This window comes from Ranitomeya imitator, chromosome 4 (assembly GCF_032444005.1).
Source record: "Ranitomeya imitator isolate aRanImi1 chromosome 4, aRanImi1.pri, whole genome shotgun sequence".
Taxonomy (NCBI): domain Eukaryota; kingdom Metazoa; phylum Chordata; class Amphibia; order Anura; family Dendrobatidae; genus Ranitomeya; species Ranitomeya imitator.
Genome location: NC_091285.1, coordinates 429,404,678 through 429,424,720, shown reverse-complemented (window position 1 = coordinate 429,424,720; position 20,043 = coordinate 429,404,678).

Genomic DNA, 20,043 nt, shown 5'->3' with positions numbered 1-20,043 from the left:
AAAAACGGAAATATGGCGAAAATTTTTAAAATTTTGCAATTTTCAAACTTTGTATTCTTATGCCCTTAAATCAGAGAGATATGTCACGAAAAATAGTTAATAAATAACATTTCCCACATGTCTACTTTACATCAGCACAATTTTGGAAACAAAATTTTTTTTTGTTAGGGAGTTATAAGGGTTAAAAGTTGACCAGCAATTTCTTATTTTTACAACACCATTTTTTTTTAGGGACCACATCATATTTGAAGTCATTTTGAGGGGTCTATATGATAGAAAATAATGAAGTGTGACACCATTCTAAAAACTACACCCCTCAAGGTTCTCAAAACCACATTCAAGAAGTTTATTAACCCTTTACGTGCTTCACAGGAACTGAAACAATGTGGAAGGAAAAAATGAACATTTAACTTTTTTTTGCAAACATCTTAATTCAGAACCATTTTTTTTATTTTCACAAGTGTAAAAACAGAAATGTAACCATAAATTTTGTTATGCAATTTCTCCTGAATACGCCAATTCCCCATATGTGGGGGTAAACCACTTTTTGGGCGCACCGCAGAACTTAGAAGTGAAGGAGCGCCGTTTGACTTTTTCAATGCAGAATTGGCTGGAATTGAGATCGGACGCCTTGTCACGTTTAGAGAGCCCCTGATGTGGAAACTCCCCACAAGTGACACCATTTTGGAAACTAGACCCCTTAAGGAACTTATCTAGATGTGTGGTGAGCACTTTGAACCCCCAAGTGCTTCACAGAAGTTTATAACGTAGAGCCGTGAAAATAAAAAATCGCTTTTGTTTACACAAAAATGATCTTTTCGCCCACAAATTCTTATTTTCACAAGGGTAACAGGAGAAATTAGACCACAAAAGTTGTTGTGCGATTTCTCCTGAATACGTCGATACCCCATATGTGAGTGTAAACCACTGTTTGGGCGCACCGCAGAGCTTGGAAGTGAAGGAGCGCCGTTTTACTTTTTCAATGTAGAATTGGCTGGAATTGAGATTGGACGCCATGTCGCGTTTGGAGAGCCTCTGATGTGCCTAAACAGTGGAAACCCCCCACAAGTGACCCCATTTTGGAAACTAGACCCCTTAAGGAACATATCTAGATGTGTGGTGAGCACTTTGAACCCCCATGTGCTTCACAGAAGTTTATAATGTAGAGCCGTGAAAAAATAAATCGCATTTTTTCTACAAAAATGATTTTTTTGCCCACAAATTTTTATTTTCACAAGGGTAAGAGGAGAAATTAGACCACAAAAGTTGTTGTGCAATTTCTCCTGAGTACGCTGATACCCAATATGTGGGGGTAAACCACTGTTAGGGCGCACCGCAGAGCTTGGAAGAGAAGGAGTGCCGTTTTACTTTTTCAATGTAGAATTGGCTGGAATTGAGATTGGACGCCATGTCGTGTTTGGAGAGCCCCTGATGTGCCTAAACAGTGGAAACCCCCCACAAGTGACACCATTTTGGAAACTAGACCCCTTAAGGAACTTATCTAGATGTGTGGCGAGCACTTTGAACCCCCATGTGCTTCACAGAAGTTTATAACGTAGAGCCGTGAAAAAAAAAAATTGCATTTTTTCTACAAAAATGATCTTTTTGCCCACAAATTTTTATTTTCACAAGGGTAACAGGAGAAATCAGACCACTAAAGTTGTTGTGCAATTTCTCCTGAGTACGTCGATACCCAATATGTGGGGGTAAACCACTGTTTGGGCGCACCGCAGAGCTTGGAAGAGAAAGAGTGCCGTTTTACTTTTTCAATGTAGAATTGGCTGGAATTGAGATCGGACGCCATGTCGCGTTTGGAGAGCCCCTGATGTGCCTAAACAGTAGAAATCCCCCACAAGTGACCCCATTTTGGAAACTAGACCCCACATGGAACTTATCTAGATGTGTGGTGAGAACTTTGAATGCCCAAGTGCTTCACAGAAGTTTATAATGCAGAGCCGTGAAAATAAAAAATATTTTTTTTTCCACAAAAAAGATATTGTAACCCCCAAGTTTTTATTTTCACAAGGGTAACAAGAGAAATTGGACCCCAAAAGTTGTTGTCCAATTTGTCCTGAGTATGCTGGTACCCCATATGTGGGGGTAAACCACTGTTTGGGCGCACGGCAGAGCTCGGAAGGAAGGAGCGCCGTTTTGGAATGCAGACTTTGATAGAATGGTCTGCGGGTATTATGTTGCGTTTGCAGAGCCCCTGATGTACCTAACCAGTAGAAATCCCCCACAAGTGACCCCATTTTGGAAACTAGACCCCACATGGAACTTATCTAGATGTGTGGTGAGAACTTTGAATGCCCAAGTGCTTCACAGAAGTTTATAATGCAGAGCCGTGAAAATAAAAAATATTTTTTTTTCCACAAAAAAGATATTGTAGCCCCCAAGTTTTTATTTTCACAAGGGTAACAAGAGAAATTGGACCCCAAAAGTTGTTGTCCAATTTGTCCTGAGTATGCTGGTACCCCATATGTGGGGGTAAACCACTGTTTGGGCGCACGGCAGAGCTCGGAAGGAAGGAGCGCCGTTTTGGAATGCAGACTTTGATAGAATGGTCTGCGGGTATTATGTTGCGTTTGCAGAGCCCCTGATGTACCTAACCAGTAGAAACCCTCCACAAGTGACCCCATTTTGGAAACTAGACCCCCCAAGGAACTTATCTAGATGTGTGGTGAGAACTTTGAATGCCCAAGTGCTTCACAGAAGTTTAGAATGCAGAGTCGTGAAAATAAAAAAAATTTTTTTTTCCACAAAAAAGATATTGTAGCCCCCAAGTTTTTATTTTCACAAGGGTAACAGGAGAAATTGGACTGCCATAGTTGTTGTCCAATTTATCCCAAGTACGCTGATGTGCCATATGTGGGGGTAAACCACTGTTTGGGCGCACGGCAGAGCTCGGAAGGGAAGGAGCGCCTTTTTGGAATGCAGACTTTGATAGAATGGTCTGTGGGCATTATGTTGCGATTGCAGAGCCCCTGATGTACCTAAACTGTAGTAACCCCCCACAAGTGACCCCATTTTGGAAACTAGACCCCCCAAGGAACTTATCTAGATGTGTGGTGAGAACTTTGAATGCCCAAGTGCTTCACAGAAGTTTAGAATGCAGAGTCGTGAAAATAAAAAATATTTTTTTTTTTCACAAAAAAGATATTGCAGCCCCCAAGTTTTTATTTTCACAAGGGTAACAAGAGAAATTGGACCCCAGAAGTTGTTGTCCAATTTATCCCGAGTACGCTGATGCCCCATATGTGGGGGTAACCCACTGTTTGGGCGCACGGCAGAGCTCAGAAGGGAGGGAGCACCATTTGACTTTTTGAGCGCAAAATTGGCTGTCGTGTTTGGAGACCCCCTGATGTACCTAAACAGTGGAAACCCCCCAATTCTAGCTCCAACCCTAACCCCAACACACCCCTAACCCTAATCCCAACCTGATCCATAATCCTAATCACTAACCCTAACCATAATCACAACCCTTACCCCAAAACAACCCTAATGTCAACCCTAACCATAACCCTAATCAAAACCCTAAATCCAACACACCCCTAATCCTAATCTCAACCCTAACCTCAAACCTAACCCTAATCCCAATACACCCCTAATCACAACCCTAACCTTAACCCTAATCCCAAAACTAACCCTAATCCCAAGCGTAACCCTAATGGCAACCCTAACCCTAATACCAACCCTAATCCAAACCCTAACCCTAATCCCAGCTCTAACCCTAACTTTAGCCCCAACCCTAACTTTAGCCCCAACCCTAACCCTAGCCCTAAGGCTACTTTCACACTTGCGTCGTTTGGCATTCCGTCGCAATCCGTCATTTTGGACAAGAAACGGATCCTGCAAATGTGCCCGCAGGATGCGTTTTTTGCCCATAGACTTGTATTGCCGACGGATCGTGACGGATGGCCACACGTCGCGTCCGTCGTGCACTGGATCAGTTGTGTTTCAATGAAACGTTTTTTTGTACGTCGCATCCGCCATTTCTGACCGCGCATGCGTGGCCGTAACTCCGCCCCCTCCTCCCCAGGACATAGATTGGGCAGCGGATGCATTGAAAAACTACAGCTGCTGCCCACGTTGTGCACAATTTTCACAACGTGCGTCGGTATGTCGGGCCGACGCATTGCGACGGCCCCGTACCGACGTAAGTGTGAAAGAAGCCTAACCCTAAATTTAGCCCCAACCCTAAATTTAGCCCCAACCCTAACCCTAAATTTAGCCCCAACCCTAGCCCTAACCCTAGCCCTACCCCTAACCCTACCCCTAACACTACCCCTAACCCTACCCCTAACCCTACCCCTAACCCTACCCCTAACCCTAACCCTAATTTTAGCCCCAACTGCTGTTCTCCTGCCGGCCGGCAGATGGAGACAGATGGCGGGCGCACTGCGCATGCGCCCGCCATTTTCTTCTGCCGGCGGCCAGGAGGAGCAGCAAGTGGATCCAGGGACACAGGTGAGTATTGTAGGGTCCCCGAATCCCCCTATTTCTCTGTCCTCTGATGTGCGATCACATCAGAGGACAGAGAATTACACTTTACTTTTTTTTTTTTGCGGTCGCCGGTAAACAGTTAATTACCGGCGATCGCAAAACAGGGGTCGGTAAAACCGACCCCGATCATGCTCTTTGGGGTCTCGGCTACCCCCGGCAGCCGAGACCCTAAAGATTCTCCCGGTGCCGGCCGGCGGGCGCACTGCGCCCGCCATTTTGAGGATGGCGGCGCCCACCGGAAGACACGAGGAGCATCGGGGGAGATAGGTGAGTATTGGGGGGCCACCTGGGACCCCTTTTCTCTGTCCTCCGATGTGCGATCACATCGGAGGACAGAGAAATTAAAAAGAGATCGCGTTTTTTTGTTTTTTTTGCGATCGCCAGTAAACGGTTAATTACCGGCGATCGCAAATGCGGGGTGGGTTAAAAACCCCCCGAATCATGTTCTCTGGGGTCTCGGCTACCCCCGGCAGCCGAGACCCCGGAGAAAATCGGCCTCTGGGGGGCGCTATTCACTTTTTCCACAGCGCCGTTAATTAACGGCGCTGTGGTTTAAGTACCCTTAGCGGCCGTTGTTAAAAGGCGTATCGGCGGTCGCTAAGGGGTTAAAGGCCTGGGCTGGATCCGGGGGCCCACGGAAGGTGAGTATATAACAATTGTTTTACTTTAATTGTTTTTTTAATAGGGATATGGTGCCCACATTGCTATATTCTACGTGGGCTGTGTTATATACTGCGTGGGCTGTGTTATATACTACGTCGCTGTGCTATATACGTGGGCTGTGCTACATACTACGTGGCTGTGCAATATACTACGTGGCTGTGCTATATACTACATGGCTGTGTTATATACTACGTGGGCTGTGCTATATACTACGTGGGCTGTTATATACTACGTGGGCTGTCATATACTCCATGGGCTGTTATATACTGCGTGGGCTGTCTTATATACTGCGTACGCTGTGCTATATACAGTGGGGCAAAAAAGTATTTAGTCAGTCAGCAATAGTGCAAGTTCCACCACTTAAAAAGATGAGAGGCGTCTGTAATTTACATCATAGGTAGACCTCAACTATGCGAGACAAACTGAGAAAAAAAAATCCAGAAAATCACATTGTCTGTTTTTTTAACATTTTATTTGCATATTATGGTGGAAAATAAGTATTTGGTCAGAAACAAAATTTCATCTCAATACTTTGTAATATATCCTTTGTTGGCAATGACAGAGGTCAAACGTTTTCTGTAAGTCTTCACAAGTTTGCCACACACTCTTGTTGGTATGTTGGCCCATTCCTCCATGCAGATCTCCTCTAGAGCAGTGATGTTTTTGGCTTTTCACTTGGCAACACGGACTTTCAACTCCCTCCAAAGGTTTTCTATAGGGTTGAGATCTGGAGACTGGCTAGGCCACTCCAGGACCTTGAAATGCTTCTTACGAAGCCACTCCTTCGTTGCCCTGGTGGTGTGCTTTGGATCATTGTCATGTTGAAAGACCCAGCCACGTTTCATCTTCAATGCCCTTGCTGATGGAAGGAGGTTTGCACTCAAAATCTCACGATACATGGCCCCATTCATTCTTTCATGTACCCGGATCAGTCGTCCTGGCCCCTTTGCAGAGAAACAGCCCCAAAGCATGATGTTTCCACCACCATGCTTTACAGTAGGTATGGTGTTTGATGGATGCAACTCAGTATTCTTTTTCCTCCAAACACGACAAGTTGTGTTTCTACCAAACAGTTCCAGTTTGGTTTCATCAGACCATAGGATATTCTCCCAAAACTCCTCTGGATCATCCAAATGCTCTCTAGCAAACTTCAGACGGGCCCGGACATGTACTGGCTTAAGCAGTGGGACACGTCTGGCACTGCAGGATCTGAGTCCATGGTGGCGTAGTGTGTTACTTATTGTAGGCCTTGTTACATTGGTCCCAGCTCTCTGCAGTTCATTCACTAGGTCCCCCCGCGTGGTTCTGGGATTTTTGCTCACCGTTCTTGTGATCATTCTGACCCCACGGGGTGGGATTTTGCGTGGAGCCCCAGATCGAGGGAGATTATCAGTGGTCTTGTATGTCTTCCATTTTCTAATTATTGCTCCCACTGTTGATTTCTTCACTCCAAGCTGGTTGGCTATTGCAGATTCAGTCTTCCCAGCCTGGTGCAGGGCTACAATTTTGTTTCTGGTGTCCTTTGACAGCTCTTTGGTCTTCACCATAGTGGAGTTTGGAGTCAGACTGTTTGAGGGTGTGCACAGGTGTCTTTTTATACTGATAACAAGTTTAAACAGGTGCCATTACTACAGGTAATGAGTGGAGGAAAGAGGAGACTCTTAAAGAAGAAGTTACAGGTCTGTGAGAGCCAGAAATCTTGATTGTTTGTTTCTGACCAAATACTTATTTTCCACCATAATATGCAAATAAAATGTTAAAGAAACAGACAATGTGATTTTCTGGATTTTTTTTTTCTCAGTTTGTCTCCCATAGTTGAGGTCTTCCTATGATGTAAATTACAGACGCCTCTCATCTTTTTAAGTGGTGGAACTTGCACTATTGCTGACTGACTAAATACTTTTTTGCCCCACTGTACGTGGGCTGTGCTATATACTACGTGGGCTGTGCAATATACTGCGTGGGCTGTGTTATATACTGCGTGGGCTGTCTTATATACTGCGTGTGCTGTGCTATATACTACGTGGGCCATGCTATATACCACGTGGGCTGTGCTATACACTACGTGGCTGTGCAATATACTACGTGGCTGTGCAATCTACTACGTGGAAATCTTCATAAATAAACTACATACATATTCTAGAATACCCGATGCGTTAGAATCGGGCCACCATCTAGTTTGACAATAAATGGTTTCACCCAACTACTAACCATGAGTGGAGAAAAGGCTTTGGTGTTATCATTCATATTCTCTGAAAAAAAGGCCAAGAAAGCAAAAATTTGGCTGGGGTATGTAAACTTTTGAGCACAACTGTGTGTGTATATATATATATATATACAGTACAGACTAAACATTTGGACACACCTTCTCATTTAAAGATTTTTCTGTATTTTCATGACTATGAAAATTGTACATTCACACTGAAGGCATCAAAACTATGAATTAACATATGTGGAATAATATACTTAACAAAAAAGTGTGAAACAACTGAAATTATGTCTTATATTCTAGGTTCTTCAAAGTAGCCACCTTTTGCTTTGATGACTGCTTTGCACACTCTTGGCATTCTCTTGATGAGCTTCAAGAGGTAGTCACCGGGAATGGTCTTCCAACAATCTTGAAGGTGTTCCCAGAGATGCTTAGCACTTGCTGGCCCTTTTGCCTTCACTCTGTGGTCCAGCTCACCCCAAACCATCTCGATTGGGTTTAGGTGTGGTGACTGTGGAAGCCAGGTCATCTAGCGTAGCACCCCATCACTCTCCTTTTTGGTCAAATAGCCCTTACACAGCCTGGAGGTGTATTTGGGGTCATTGTCCTGTCGAAAAATAAATGATGGTCCAACTAAACGCAAACCGGATGGAATAGCATGCCCCTGCAAGATGCTGTGGTAGCCATGCTGGTTCAGTATGCCTTCAATTTAGAATAAATCCCCAACAGTGTCACCAGCAAAGCACCCCCCACACCATCACACCTCCTCCTCCATGCTTGACGGTGGGAACCAGGCATGTAGAGTCCATCCGTTCACCTTTTCTGCGTCGCACAAAGACACGGTGGTTGGAACCAAAGATCTGAAATTTGGACTCATCAGACCAAAGCACAGATTTCCACTGATCTAATGTCTATTCCTTGTGTTCTTTGGCCCAAACAAGTCTCTTCTGCTTGTTGCCTGTCCTTAGCAGTGGTTTCCTAGCAGCTATTTTACCATGAAGGCCTGCTGCACAAAGTCTCCTCTTAACAGTTGTTGTAGAGATGTGTCTGCTGATAGGAAACTGTGTGGCATTGACCTGGTCTCTGAGCTGCTGTTAACCTGCAATTTCTGAGGCTGTTGACTCGGATAAACTTATCCTCAGAAGCAGAGGTGACTCTTGGTCTTCCATTCCTGGGGCAGTCCGCATGTGAGCCAGTTTCTTTGTAGCGCTTGATGGTTTTTGCCACTGCACTTGGGAACACTTTCAAAGTTTTCCCAATTTTTCAGACTGACTGACCTTCATTTCTTAAAGTAATGATGGCCACTCGTTTTTCTTTACTTAGCTGCTTTTTTCTTGCCATAATACAAATTCTAAAAGTCTATTCAGTAGGAATATCAGCTGTGTATCCACCAGACTTCTGCTCAACACAACTGATGGTCCCAACCCCATTTATAAGGCAAGAAATCCCACTTATTAAACCTGACAGGGCACATTGTGAAGTGAAAACCATTTCCGGTGACTACCTCTTGAAGCTCATCAAGAGAATGCCAAGAGTGTCAAAAGCAGTCATCAAAGCAAAAGGTGGCAACTTTGAAGAACCTAGAATATAAGACATAATTTCAGTTGTTTCACACTTTGTTGTTAAGTATATAATTCCACATGTGTTAATTCATAGTTTTGATGCCTTCAGTGTGAATGTACACTTTTCATAGTCATGAAAATACAGAAAAATCTTTAAATGAGATGTGTCCAAACTTTTGGTCTGTACTGTATATATATACAGTATATATATATCTATATATATATATATACCGTATATACTTGAGTATAAGCCGACCCGAGTATAAGCCGACCCCCCTAATTTTGCCACAAAAAACTGGGAAAACTTATTGACTCGAATATAAGCTTAGGGTGGAAAATGCAGCAGCTACCGGTGAATTTCAAAAATAAAAATAGATGCTCTGCACCGTTCATTATTGCCCCATAGCTGTGCTATATAGTGCTCTGCACCGTTCATTATTGCCCCATAGATGTGCCATATAGTGCTCTGCACCGTTCATTATTGCCCCATAGCTGTGCCATATAGTGCTCTGCACCATTCATTATTGCCCCATAGCTGTGCCATATAGTGCTCTGCACCGTTCATTATTGCCCCATAGCTGTGCCATATAGTGCTCTGCACCGTTCATTCTTGCCCCATAGCTGTGCCATATAGTGCTCTGCACTGTTCATTCTTGCCCCATAGATGTACCATAGAAAGCTGTGCAATATAGTGCTCTGCACCGTTCATTATTGCCCCATAGCTGTGCCATATAGTGCTCTGTGTTGTGAGTTCTGCTCTTGGGCTCCCTCCGGTGGTTTTAAGTGGTATGGCTGCTCCTTGGATTTAGCAGTCTGCAGCTGCTTCCACTGATTGTCTTTCTGCTCGGCTATTTATGCCTGGCTCTTCCCTTCAGCCAGTGCCACTTGTCAATGGTTCCTGGTTGGATTCACACCTCTCTTGGATTTCCCTGATATCCTGACCAGTCCTGCAAAGTTAAGTCCTTGCTTGCTCTTTTCTGTCCACATGTTGTGGACTTATTCGTTCTGTGCATTCTATGTTTTGTCCAGCTTGTTAGTCTGGATTAATTCAGTTAAGCTGGAAGCTCTGGGAAGCAGATTTACCCTCCACACCTTTAGTCAGGTGTGGAGATTTTTGTAAACTCTGTGTGGATTTTTGTAGTTTTTAATACTGACCGCACAGTATTCTATCCTGTCTTATCTATCTAGCTAGACTGGCCTCCTGTGCTACATCCTGGTTTCATTCTGTGTATGTCTTTTCCCTCTCCACTCACAGTCATTACTTGTGGGGGGCTATCTATCCTTTGGGGATTTTCTCTGAGACAAGATAGTTTTCCTGTTTCTATCTTTAGGGGTAGTAAGTTCTCAGGCTGTGACGAGGTGCCTAGTGAGTGACAGGAGCATCCCACGGCTACTTCTAGTGTTGTGTTGAGCTTAGGGACTGCGGTCAGTACAGGTACCACCTCCTCCAGAGCTCGTCCCATGTTGCTCCTAAACCACCGGTTCATAACAGCTCTACACCGTTCATTATTGCCCCATATCTGTGCCATATAGTGCTCTGCACCATTCATTATTGCCCCATAGCTGTGCCATATAGTGCTCTGCACCGTTCATTCTTGCCCCATAGCTGTGCCATATAGTGCTCTGCACCATTAATTCTTGCCCCATAGCTGTGCCATATAGTGCTCTGCACCGTTCATTCTTGCCCTATAGCTGTGCCATATAGTGCTCTGCACCATTCATTATTGCCCCATAGCTGTGCCATATAGTGCTCTGCACCATTCATTCTTGCCCCATAGCTGTGCCATATAGTGCTCTGCACCATTCATTCTTGCCCCATAACTGTGCCATATAGTGCTCTGCACCGTTCATTTTTGCCCCACAGCTGTGCCATATAGTGCTTTCACTGTTCATTATTGCCCCATAGCTGTGCCATATAGTGCTCTGCACCGTTCATTATTTCCCCATAGCTGTGCCTTATAGTGCTCTGCACCGTTCATTATTGCCCCATAACTCTTCCATATAGTGCTCTGCACCGTTCATTCTTGCCCCATAGCTGTGCCATATAGTGCTCTGCACCGTTCATTCTTGCCCCATAACTGTGCCATATAGTGCTGTGCACCGTTCATTATTGCCCCATAGATGTACCATAGAAATCTGTGCCATATAGTGCTCTGCACCGTTCATTATTGCCCCATAGCTGTGCCATATAGTGCTCTGCACCGTTCATTATTGCCCCATAGCTGTGCCATACAGTGCTCTGCACCGTTCATTATTGCCCCTGTTGTGAATTCTGCTCTTGGGCTCCCTCTGGTGGTTGTTGATGGTAATGCAGTTATTCCTGAGCAGCAGTCTTGGACAGGTGTTTCGGCTAATTGCAATGCTGACTGGGGTATTTAGCTGTGCAGGATTCATTAGTCCTTGCCAGTAGTCAATGTTCCTTTGGAAGTGTTGGTCCTCTGCCTGGCCTCTCCTGCTTGCTGCCATCTCAGCAAAGATAAGTGTTTGCTTCATTTTTTAGACACACGGCTGTGTGTTTATTTTTCTGTGCTGATCTTGTTTCTATTTTGTTCCTGCTAGACTGTGCCTGATGTTTTTCTCAGTCTAGTTGGGTTCGCTGGAGTCGCAGATATACTCTCCACATCTTTAGTTAGGTGGTGGAGTTTTTGTATTTTTCTGCTGTGGATATTTTGTAGTGTTTTATGCTGTCCGCATAGTATCCTGTACTATCCTTTCCTATCTAGGTAGAAGTGGCCTCCTTTGCTTATCCCTGTTTTCTGTCTGCGTGTGTCTTTTCCTCTCCTACTCACAGTCATTATTTGTGGGGGGCTACCTATCCTTTGGGGGTCTACTCTGAGGCAAGAGAGTTTTCCTATTTCCATCTTTAGGGATATTTAGTCCTTAGGCTATGTCAAGGTGTCTAGGTCTGGTTAGGCACACCCCACGGCTACTTCTAGTTGCGGTGATAGGATTAGGATTTGCGGTCAGTAAAGTTACCACTGCTCCAGCGAAGGTCATTTCATGCTGCTCTAAGGCCACCTGATCATAACATGCCCCATAGCTGTGCCATATAGTGCTCTGCACCGTTCATTTTTGCCCCATAGCTGTGCCATATAGTGCTCTGCACCATTCATTTTTGCCCCATAGCTGTGCCATATAGTGCTCTGCACCGTTCATTTTTGCCCCATAGCTGTGCCATATAGTGCTCTGCACCGTTCATTTTTGCCCCATAGATGCTCCACATAAAGCTGTGCCATTGCTGCTGCAATAATAAAAAAAAATGCCATACTCACTCACCTCTCTTGCTTGCAGCTCCCGGCGTCTCGTCCCGGCGTCTCTCTGCACTGACTGATCAGGCAGAGGGCGCCGCGCACACTATATACGTCATCGCGCCCTCTGACCTGAACAGTCAGTGCAAGAGGACGCGAAGACGGAGCGGCGCCCGGCGTGTGGAACGCGGACAGGTGAATATAAAATACTCACCTAGTCCCGGCGCTCCTGACGCTCCCCCTGCCTGTCACTCTGTCTTCGGGTGCCGCAGCTCTTCCTGTCAGCGGTCACTGGCACCGCTCAGAGGAATGAATATGCGGCTCCACCCCTATGGGAGTGGAGTCCATATTCATTTTTCTAATGAGCGGCCCCACGTGACCGCTGACAGGAAGAGCTGCAGCACCCGAAGACCATGGGACGGGCAGGGGGAGCGCCAGGATCGCCGGGACTAGGTAAGTATGCCTCAGCGCCCTCTCCCCCTCACCCGCCGACCCTGCCGCCCACCGTGACTCGAGTATAAGCCGAGAGGGGCACTTTCAGCCCAAAAATTTGGGCTGAAAATCTCGGCTTATACTCGAGTATATACGGTATACTGTATATATATCGTGACAAATATTTCCTTTGACAATGATGTGTAAATGACATACAGAATTGCTCTATGTAAAAGCTCATGTTAAAATACTGCATTCGGATGTAAATCGGATGCTAGGTGTGAAAGATCGGATTGTACTCGCATGACACTCACATTACACTTGCATTACACTCGTGCGACTCTCCGCAGGGAGACTCAGAAAGATTTTTCATACGTTTAGTGTGACTCCGACTTAATACACAGACTCAAAAGCATGCAGATCATGAATGCGGAGTCTGTTGGTTTTCTTATAATCTACTGCACCGACTGGTAAATTGATTGACATGCGGTAATATAATTTATACCAAAAACAATGATTAATCTGGTTAGTCATATTGTACTGATATTATTTTGAACACTACTGTATATGCTCCCCCAATACTGGTATATCCCCCATCATAGCATATTTCCCCCATACTTGTATATGCCCCCGATCCTGGTGTATGCCCTTCATCCTGGTATATGTTCCCCATCCTGCCGACGCTGCTGTTCAATGCATAAAAAATTTCTTATAAAACACAATAAACACTGCTAATCACCTTCCTTTCTATCCCCAGCCGCTTTGTCTTCTGAAGCTGGCAGCTGACTACAGTGTCCAAGCGATGGAGGTACATGATGTCACTTCCATGCGCCCAGTTGCGCGTATACACCAACATCAATTACTGGCCTCTGATTAGCCAGCAGGGTGTATGGCAGTGCACGGACTTGTCAAGTTTGTACGCTGCAATACACTTCAGCTGGATGTGCATGTGGACACACATCTAGCTGAAGTAGGGTCTGGTGTTGCCGGACTTCTCACCAACCGGCCCTGGTCCACTGATGCGGAACAGCGATGGCGCACGTGCCCACAGGGAAGGCTCTGCCTGCCCCCTCTGACAAGTGTGCCATAGGTTCACCACCACTGTATTAGGACCCATACAGCCAGTGGCGTAACTTGAAACTCATGGGCCCCGATGCAAAAGCTCCAACGGGGCCCCCAAATATTTTAAATCTTTAATAGCAATAGTCTTTTTCTATAAGCCAAATGGACTTTTAGGGCCCCCTAGGCTCCAGGGCCCGGGTGCGATTGCAACCCCTGCACTTGGTGTAGTTACACCACTGCATACAGCCATACTAGTTTCACTTGTTTTTTAAGAGCGACCCCGGAGGTCTCACAGGGCGCTCTACATCTGGAGATAATGGGAGAGGATAATATTAGTGTTTTGGTGACATTGCTATATCCTATAATTTGGACATTAGGAGACATAGGTGGTATTGGATGGCCCCCACGTTAGGGCAATGAGGTACTCGGAGCCGGGCCCTTCGGTTCTCGTTAGGGATGTCACGGTGGCTGACCCGGTCCGTGGCACTAGGGGAACGTCCGTTGTAAATGGGGGAAAGGTCTTTAAAGGGATAGTGTTAATGACGCCACCTGTGGTATTCGGTCAGGGTGACCGACGCTGCTTAGGGGTCCGCTGGGGTGATGTTATGGCAGCTAGATGGTGTACCTTCCCACAGGTGAAGTATGTCCCCAGGGCTTCCCAGAGTGTGGATGGTGAATGGTGGATGATGTAAGGCGCAGTGAATAACGAGGACACACGGTTGCAGTTTCTTTACCTTTACTGAAGGCTTCAGCATCCAGGGTCCAGAGCATCAGACCACAGGGTAGGCAGAGTCCGGAGGGTCTGAAGGCTAATCCAGAGTCTCCTTATCCAAGTGGAATTCAATAGCCTTCCTCTAGCGCCTGAGTGTTGTAGTACCTCCCTGCTGAGCTTCCCGGTGAGGTCCTCACAACTATCGTAGGTGTTAAGTCTCTTTCTCTCTGTCCCCCTGATGGATAGGACAAACCTGTATGACTGATGGCCTGAGGCTTTTTATAGGGACCCTAGAGACGCCCCGGCCCCCCAAAAGTTGCCACCATGCCTCCTGGGTGTATGGTCGGGCAGCCAACGTGGAATCAACTGTCCTGCCAGTCTCTGAAGTAACGGCATAGAGATCCTTACTCCCTCGGTGTTCTGGCTACCGTCACTGCGCTTCAGAAGGAGGCAGCCTGCTTCTAGCTGGTCTCCTGTTGTGAATTCTGTGGGAGGGCTCCCTCCTGTGGTCACAAGTGGTACTTCGGCTGATTCTCTCTGGGAGCTTCCGTTTGTGGAGGAAAGTGGTACTGCGGCTTCTGAGTTTCCTCCCTCAGGTGATCTGGTGAGGTCGTTAGGTGCTTCTCTACTTAACTCCACCTAATGCTTTGATCCATGCTTCCTGTCAATGTTCCAGTGTTGGACTTGTTTTTCCCTGGATCATTCCTGTGGCCTGCTGCTCTGCATAGCTAAGTTCTTCTTTGCTATTTGTTTGCTATTTTTTCTGTCCAGCTTGTCTTATTGTTTTGCTGGAAGCTCTGGGACGCAAAGGGTGTACCTCCGTGCCGTTAGTTCGGTACGGAGGGTCTTTTTGCCCCCTTTGCGTGGTTTTCTTTAGGGTTTTGTGTAGACCGCAAAGTTATCTTTCCTATCCTCGCTCTGTTAAGAAAGTCGGGCCTCACTTTGCTGAATCTATTTCATCCCTACGTTTGTATTTTCATCTTAACTCACAGTCATTATATGTGGGGGGCTGCCTTTTCCTTTGGGGTATTTCTCTGAGGCAAGGTAGGCTTATTTTCTATCTTCAGGCTAGTTAGTTTCTCAGGCTGTGCCGAGTTGCATAGGCAGAGTTAGGCGCAATCCACGGCTGACTCTAGTGTTGTTTGGAGAGGATTAGGGATTGCGGTCTGCAGAGTTCCCACGTCTCAGAGCTCGTTCTATTATTTTGGGTTATTGTCAGATCACTGTTCTTCAACTATATCAATAGTAAAAGAATAAAAACTGAAAATGTAGGCCCCTTAAAAAATAGTGAGGAAAGAATGGTTGTAGATGACGAGGAAAAAGCTAACATATTAAACACCTTCTTCTCCACGGTATTCACGGTGGAAAATGAAATGCTAGGTGAAATCCCAAGAAACAATGAAAACCCTATATTAAGGGTCACCAATCTAACCCAAGAAGAGGTGCGAAACCGGCTAAATAAGATTAAAATAGATAAATCTCCGGGTCCGGATGGCAAACACCCACGAGTACTAAGAGAACTAAGTAATGTAATAGATAAACCATTATTTCTTATTTTTAGTGACTCTATAGCGACAGGGTCTGTTCCGCAGGACTGGCGCATAGCAAATGTGGTGCCAATATTCAAAAAGGGCTCTAAAAGTGAACCTGGAAATTATAGGCCAGTAAGTCTAACCTCTATTGTTGGTAAAATATTTGAAGGGTTTCTGAGGGATGTTATTCTGGATTATCTCAATGAGAATAACTGTTTAACTCCATATCAGCATGGGTTTATGAGAAATCGCTCCTGTCAAACCAATCTAATCAGTTTTTATGAAGAGGTAAGCTATAGGCTGGACCACGGTGAGTCATTGGACGTGGTATATCTCGATTTTTCCAAAGCGTTTGATACCGTGCCGCACAAGAGGTTGGTACACAAAATGAGAATGCTTGGTCTGGGGGAACATGTGTGTAAATGGGTTAGTAACTGGCTTAGTGATAGAAAGCAGAGGGTGGTTATAAATGGTATAGTCTCTAACTGGGTCGCTGTGACCAGTGGGGTACCGCAGGGGTCAGTATTGGGACCTGTTCTCTTCAACATATTCATTAATGATCTGGTAAAAGGTTTACACAGTAAAATATCGATATTTGCAGATGATACAAAACTATGTAAAGCAGTTAATACAAGAGAAGATAGTATTCTGCTACAGATGGATCTGGATAAGTTGGAAACTTGGGCTGAAAGGTGGCAGATGAGGTTTAACAATGATAAATGTAAGGTTATACACATGGGAAGAGGGAATCAATATCACCATTACACACTAAACGGGAAACCACTGGGTAAATCTGACAGGGAGAAGGACTTGGGGATCCTAGTTAATGATAAACTTACCTGGAGCAGCCAGTGCCAGGCAGCAGCTGCCAAGGCAAACAGGATCATGGGGTGCATTAGAAGAGGTCTGGATACACATGATGAGAGCATTATACTGCCTCTGTACAAATCCCTAGTTAGACCGCACATGGAGTACTGTGTCCAGTTTTGGGCACCGGTGCTCAGGAAGGATATAATGGAACTAGAGAGAGTACAAAGGAGGGCAACAAAATTAATAAAGGGGATGGGAGAACTACAATACCCAGATAGATTAGCGAAATTAGGATTATTTAGTCTAGAAAAAAGACGACTGAGGGGCGATCTAATAACCATGTATAAGTATATAAGGGGGCAATACAAATATCTCGCTGAGGATCTGTTTATACCAAGGAAGGTGACGGGCACAAGGGGGCATTCTTTGCGTCTGGAGGAGAGAAGGTTTTTCCACCAACATAGAAGAGGATTCTTTACTGTTAGGGCAGTGAGAATCTGGAATTGCTTGCCTGAGGAGGTGGTGATGGCGAACTCAGTCGAGGGGTTCAAGAGAGGCCTGGATGTCTTCCTGGAGCAGAACAATATTGTATCATACAATTATTAGGTTCTGTAGAAGGACGTAGATCTGGGTATTTATTATGATGGAATATAGGCTGAACTGGATGGACAAATGTCTTTTTTCGGCCTTACTATGTTACTATGTTACTGTATGTGCTCTGACCTCCATGTCCATTGTGATACTGAATTGCCTTTCATAACAGTCTCCCTCTGATGTTCCTCTCCTTTTGCTATGACTTCGTTTCTCACTCACTGCAACACAATTCCTTTCAATGTCTCTTTCTTTGGATGCTGCCGCACGTGGGGCAGGCGCAGCTCCGTGAACCCTCGTTCTCCCACCGACCTCCGTCTGCTCTCCTCGCCTCCTTCAGACTCTCTAACTTTCTGTCCAGACCCCCAGTTTTATCTAATTGTGAGGAGTGCCCTAATAGACTGAAGCATGGCTCCCCCTGGCGGCCTGGAGTGTGAAGTGTGTATTGTGGTTGTGATACCTGGACAGAAGATCTCCTTCATTGCCTTCAGACGTAACATCACTCCCCCTGGTGGAAGAGCAACATTACTGCAACAACCAGGACTCTGGGGCGCTGCAGTATGAATATGGCAGACGTGTCCGGATGCATTCTTGGCTAAGGCTACGTTCCCATGATGAGCTTTCTGTGCGTTTGTGATGTTGCAGATTTTCTGCACCTATTACTTGAAGTAGGTTACTTTGCTTTTTTGATTCGTTGCATTTGTTATTGCATTTTTGACGCTGCAGTTTTTCTCTCTTATTGGTATGTCATGCTTTAAGTAAAGTTGCTTTATTATTGATACTTCCTGGTATTTGGCTTTCACAAATCTTTGACATACTTAGGTGCGGATTACATGCATCTTTGATGCGTAGTCACTGTGGATACGCGCTAAAAACACGTGTTTTTTACCTACTGATTTTTTGCACCTAATGTAAGTCTATGGGGTATATCCACACAGAAAACTCAGCATACTCACAAGAGAAATTGACATGTTGCGGATTTAAACACGCCCTGTAGGTCAGTTTATGCCGAATAATAAAATATAGTAGGCAGATTTGTATCAATCCCATCCTCTTTGCAGGAACTGTAGGCTTACATGCTGCATTTTTGCATGCACATTTTAAGCTACGTTTTACTGTACTAGCAAAGGTTATGAGATTTCAGAAATCTCATGCACACACATTTTTTCCTGCCTGATTTGGAAAACTCCTGCGTTTTTGCAATCTGCAGCATGTCACTTCTTCTAGTGAGTCTGCAGCATTTTTTCGCCCATAGAAACTAATGGGTAAGTGCAAAAACGCAGGTATCAGGTTTTTCTGTGTTTTTTTGGCTCAAAAACCTAAGGAAGTTGCATCATGATTTTTTGGAGTCACTAAACTTTATTAGCATGCACGAGAGACAAAAGAGCAGCAAAAAAAAAAACAAAAAACAGCAAAACCTGCTTTTTGTAAAGTTTCTTTACTGCCAAGAGAGCAGGTTTCGCCTGCAGAAAAAATGCAACGTGTGAGCATAGCCTACAATGCTGCAATTGTGAGCAGAAAAAAACCTGCAGCATCAAAACCTCAACGTGTGAACGTAGCCTTGTTCTTACAGCTGGAAGCCAAAAGATGAGCAGCACCTGAAGTGTTAATAAACAATACTAAGAGCGCAGAGCAGTCACACAAGGCAGGAGAACGGATTACGGGGCAGGAGAACGGATTATGGGGCAGGAGAACGGATTATGGGGCAGGAGAACGGATTATGGGGCAGGAGAATGCATTATGGGGCAGGAGAACAGATTATGGGGCAGGAGAACGGATTATGGGGCAGGAGAACGGATTATGGGGCAGGAGAACGGATTATGGGGCAGGAGAACGGATTATGGGGCAGGAGAACGCATTATGGGGCAGGGGAACGGATTACGGGGCAGGAGAACGGATTATGGGGCAGGAGAACGCATTATGGGGCAGGAGAACGGATTATGGGGCAGGAGAACGCATTATGGGGCAGGAGAACGGATTATGGGGCAGGAGAACGGATTACGGGGCAGGAGAACGGATTACGGGGCAGGAGAACGGATTACGGGGCAGGAGAACGGATTATGGGGCAGGAGAACGCATTATGGGGCAGGAGAACGGATTATGGGGCAGGAGAACGCATTATGGGGCAGGAGAACGCATTATGGGGCAGGAGAACGCATTATGGGGCAGGAGAACGGATTACGGGGCAGGGGAACGGATTACGGGTCAGGAGAACGGATTACGGGGCAGGAGAACGGATTACGGGGCAGGAGAACGGATTGCGGGGCAGGAGAACGGATTGCGGGGCAGGAGAACGGATTATGGGGCAGGAGAACGGATTACGGGGCAGGAGAACGGATTACGGGGCAGGAGAACGGATTACGGGGCAGAAGAACGGATTACGGGGCAGGAGAACGGATTACGGGGCAGGAGAACGGATTGCGGGGCAGGAGAACGGATTATGGGGCAGGAGAACGGATTACGGGGTAGGAGAACGGATTATGGGGCAGGAGAACGGATTACGGGGCAGGAGAACGGATTATGGGGCAGGAGAACGGATTATGGGGCAGGAGAACGGATTATGGGGCAGAACGGATTACGGGGCAGGAGAATGGATTACGGGGCAGGAGAACGGATTACGGGGCAGGAGAACGGATTATGGGGCAGGAGAACGGATTATGGGGCAGGAGAACGGATTATGGGGCAGGAGAACAGGTTATGGGGACGATGCTCCCAAATA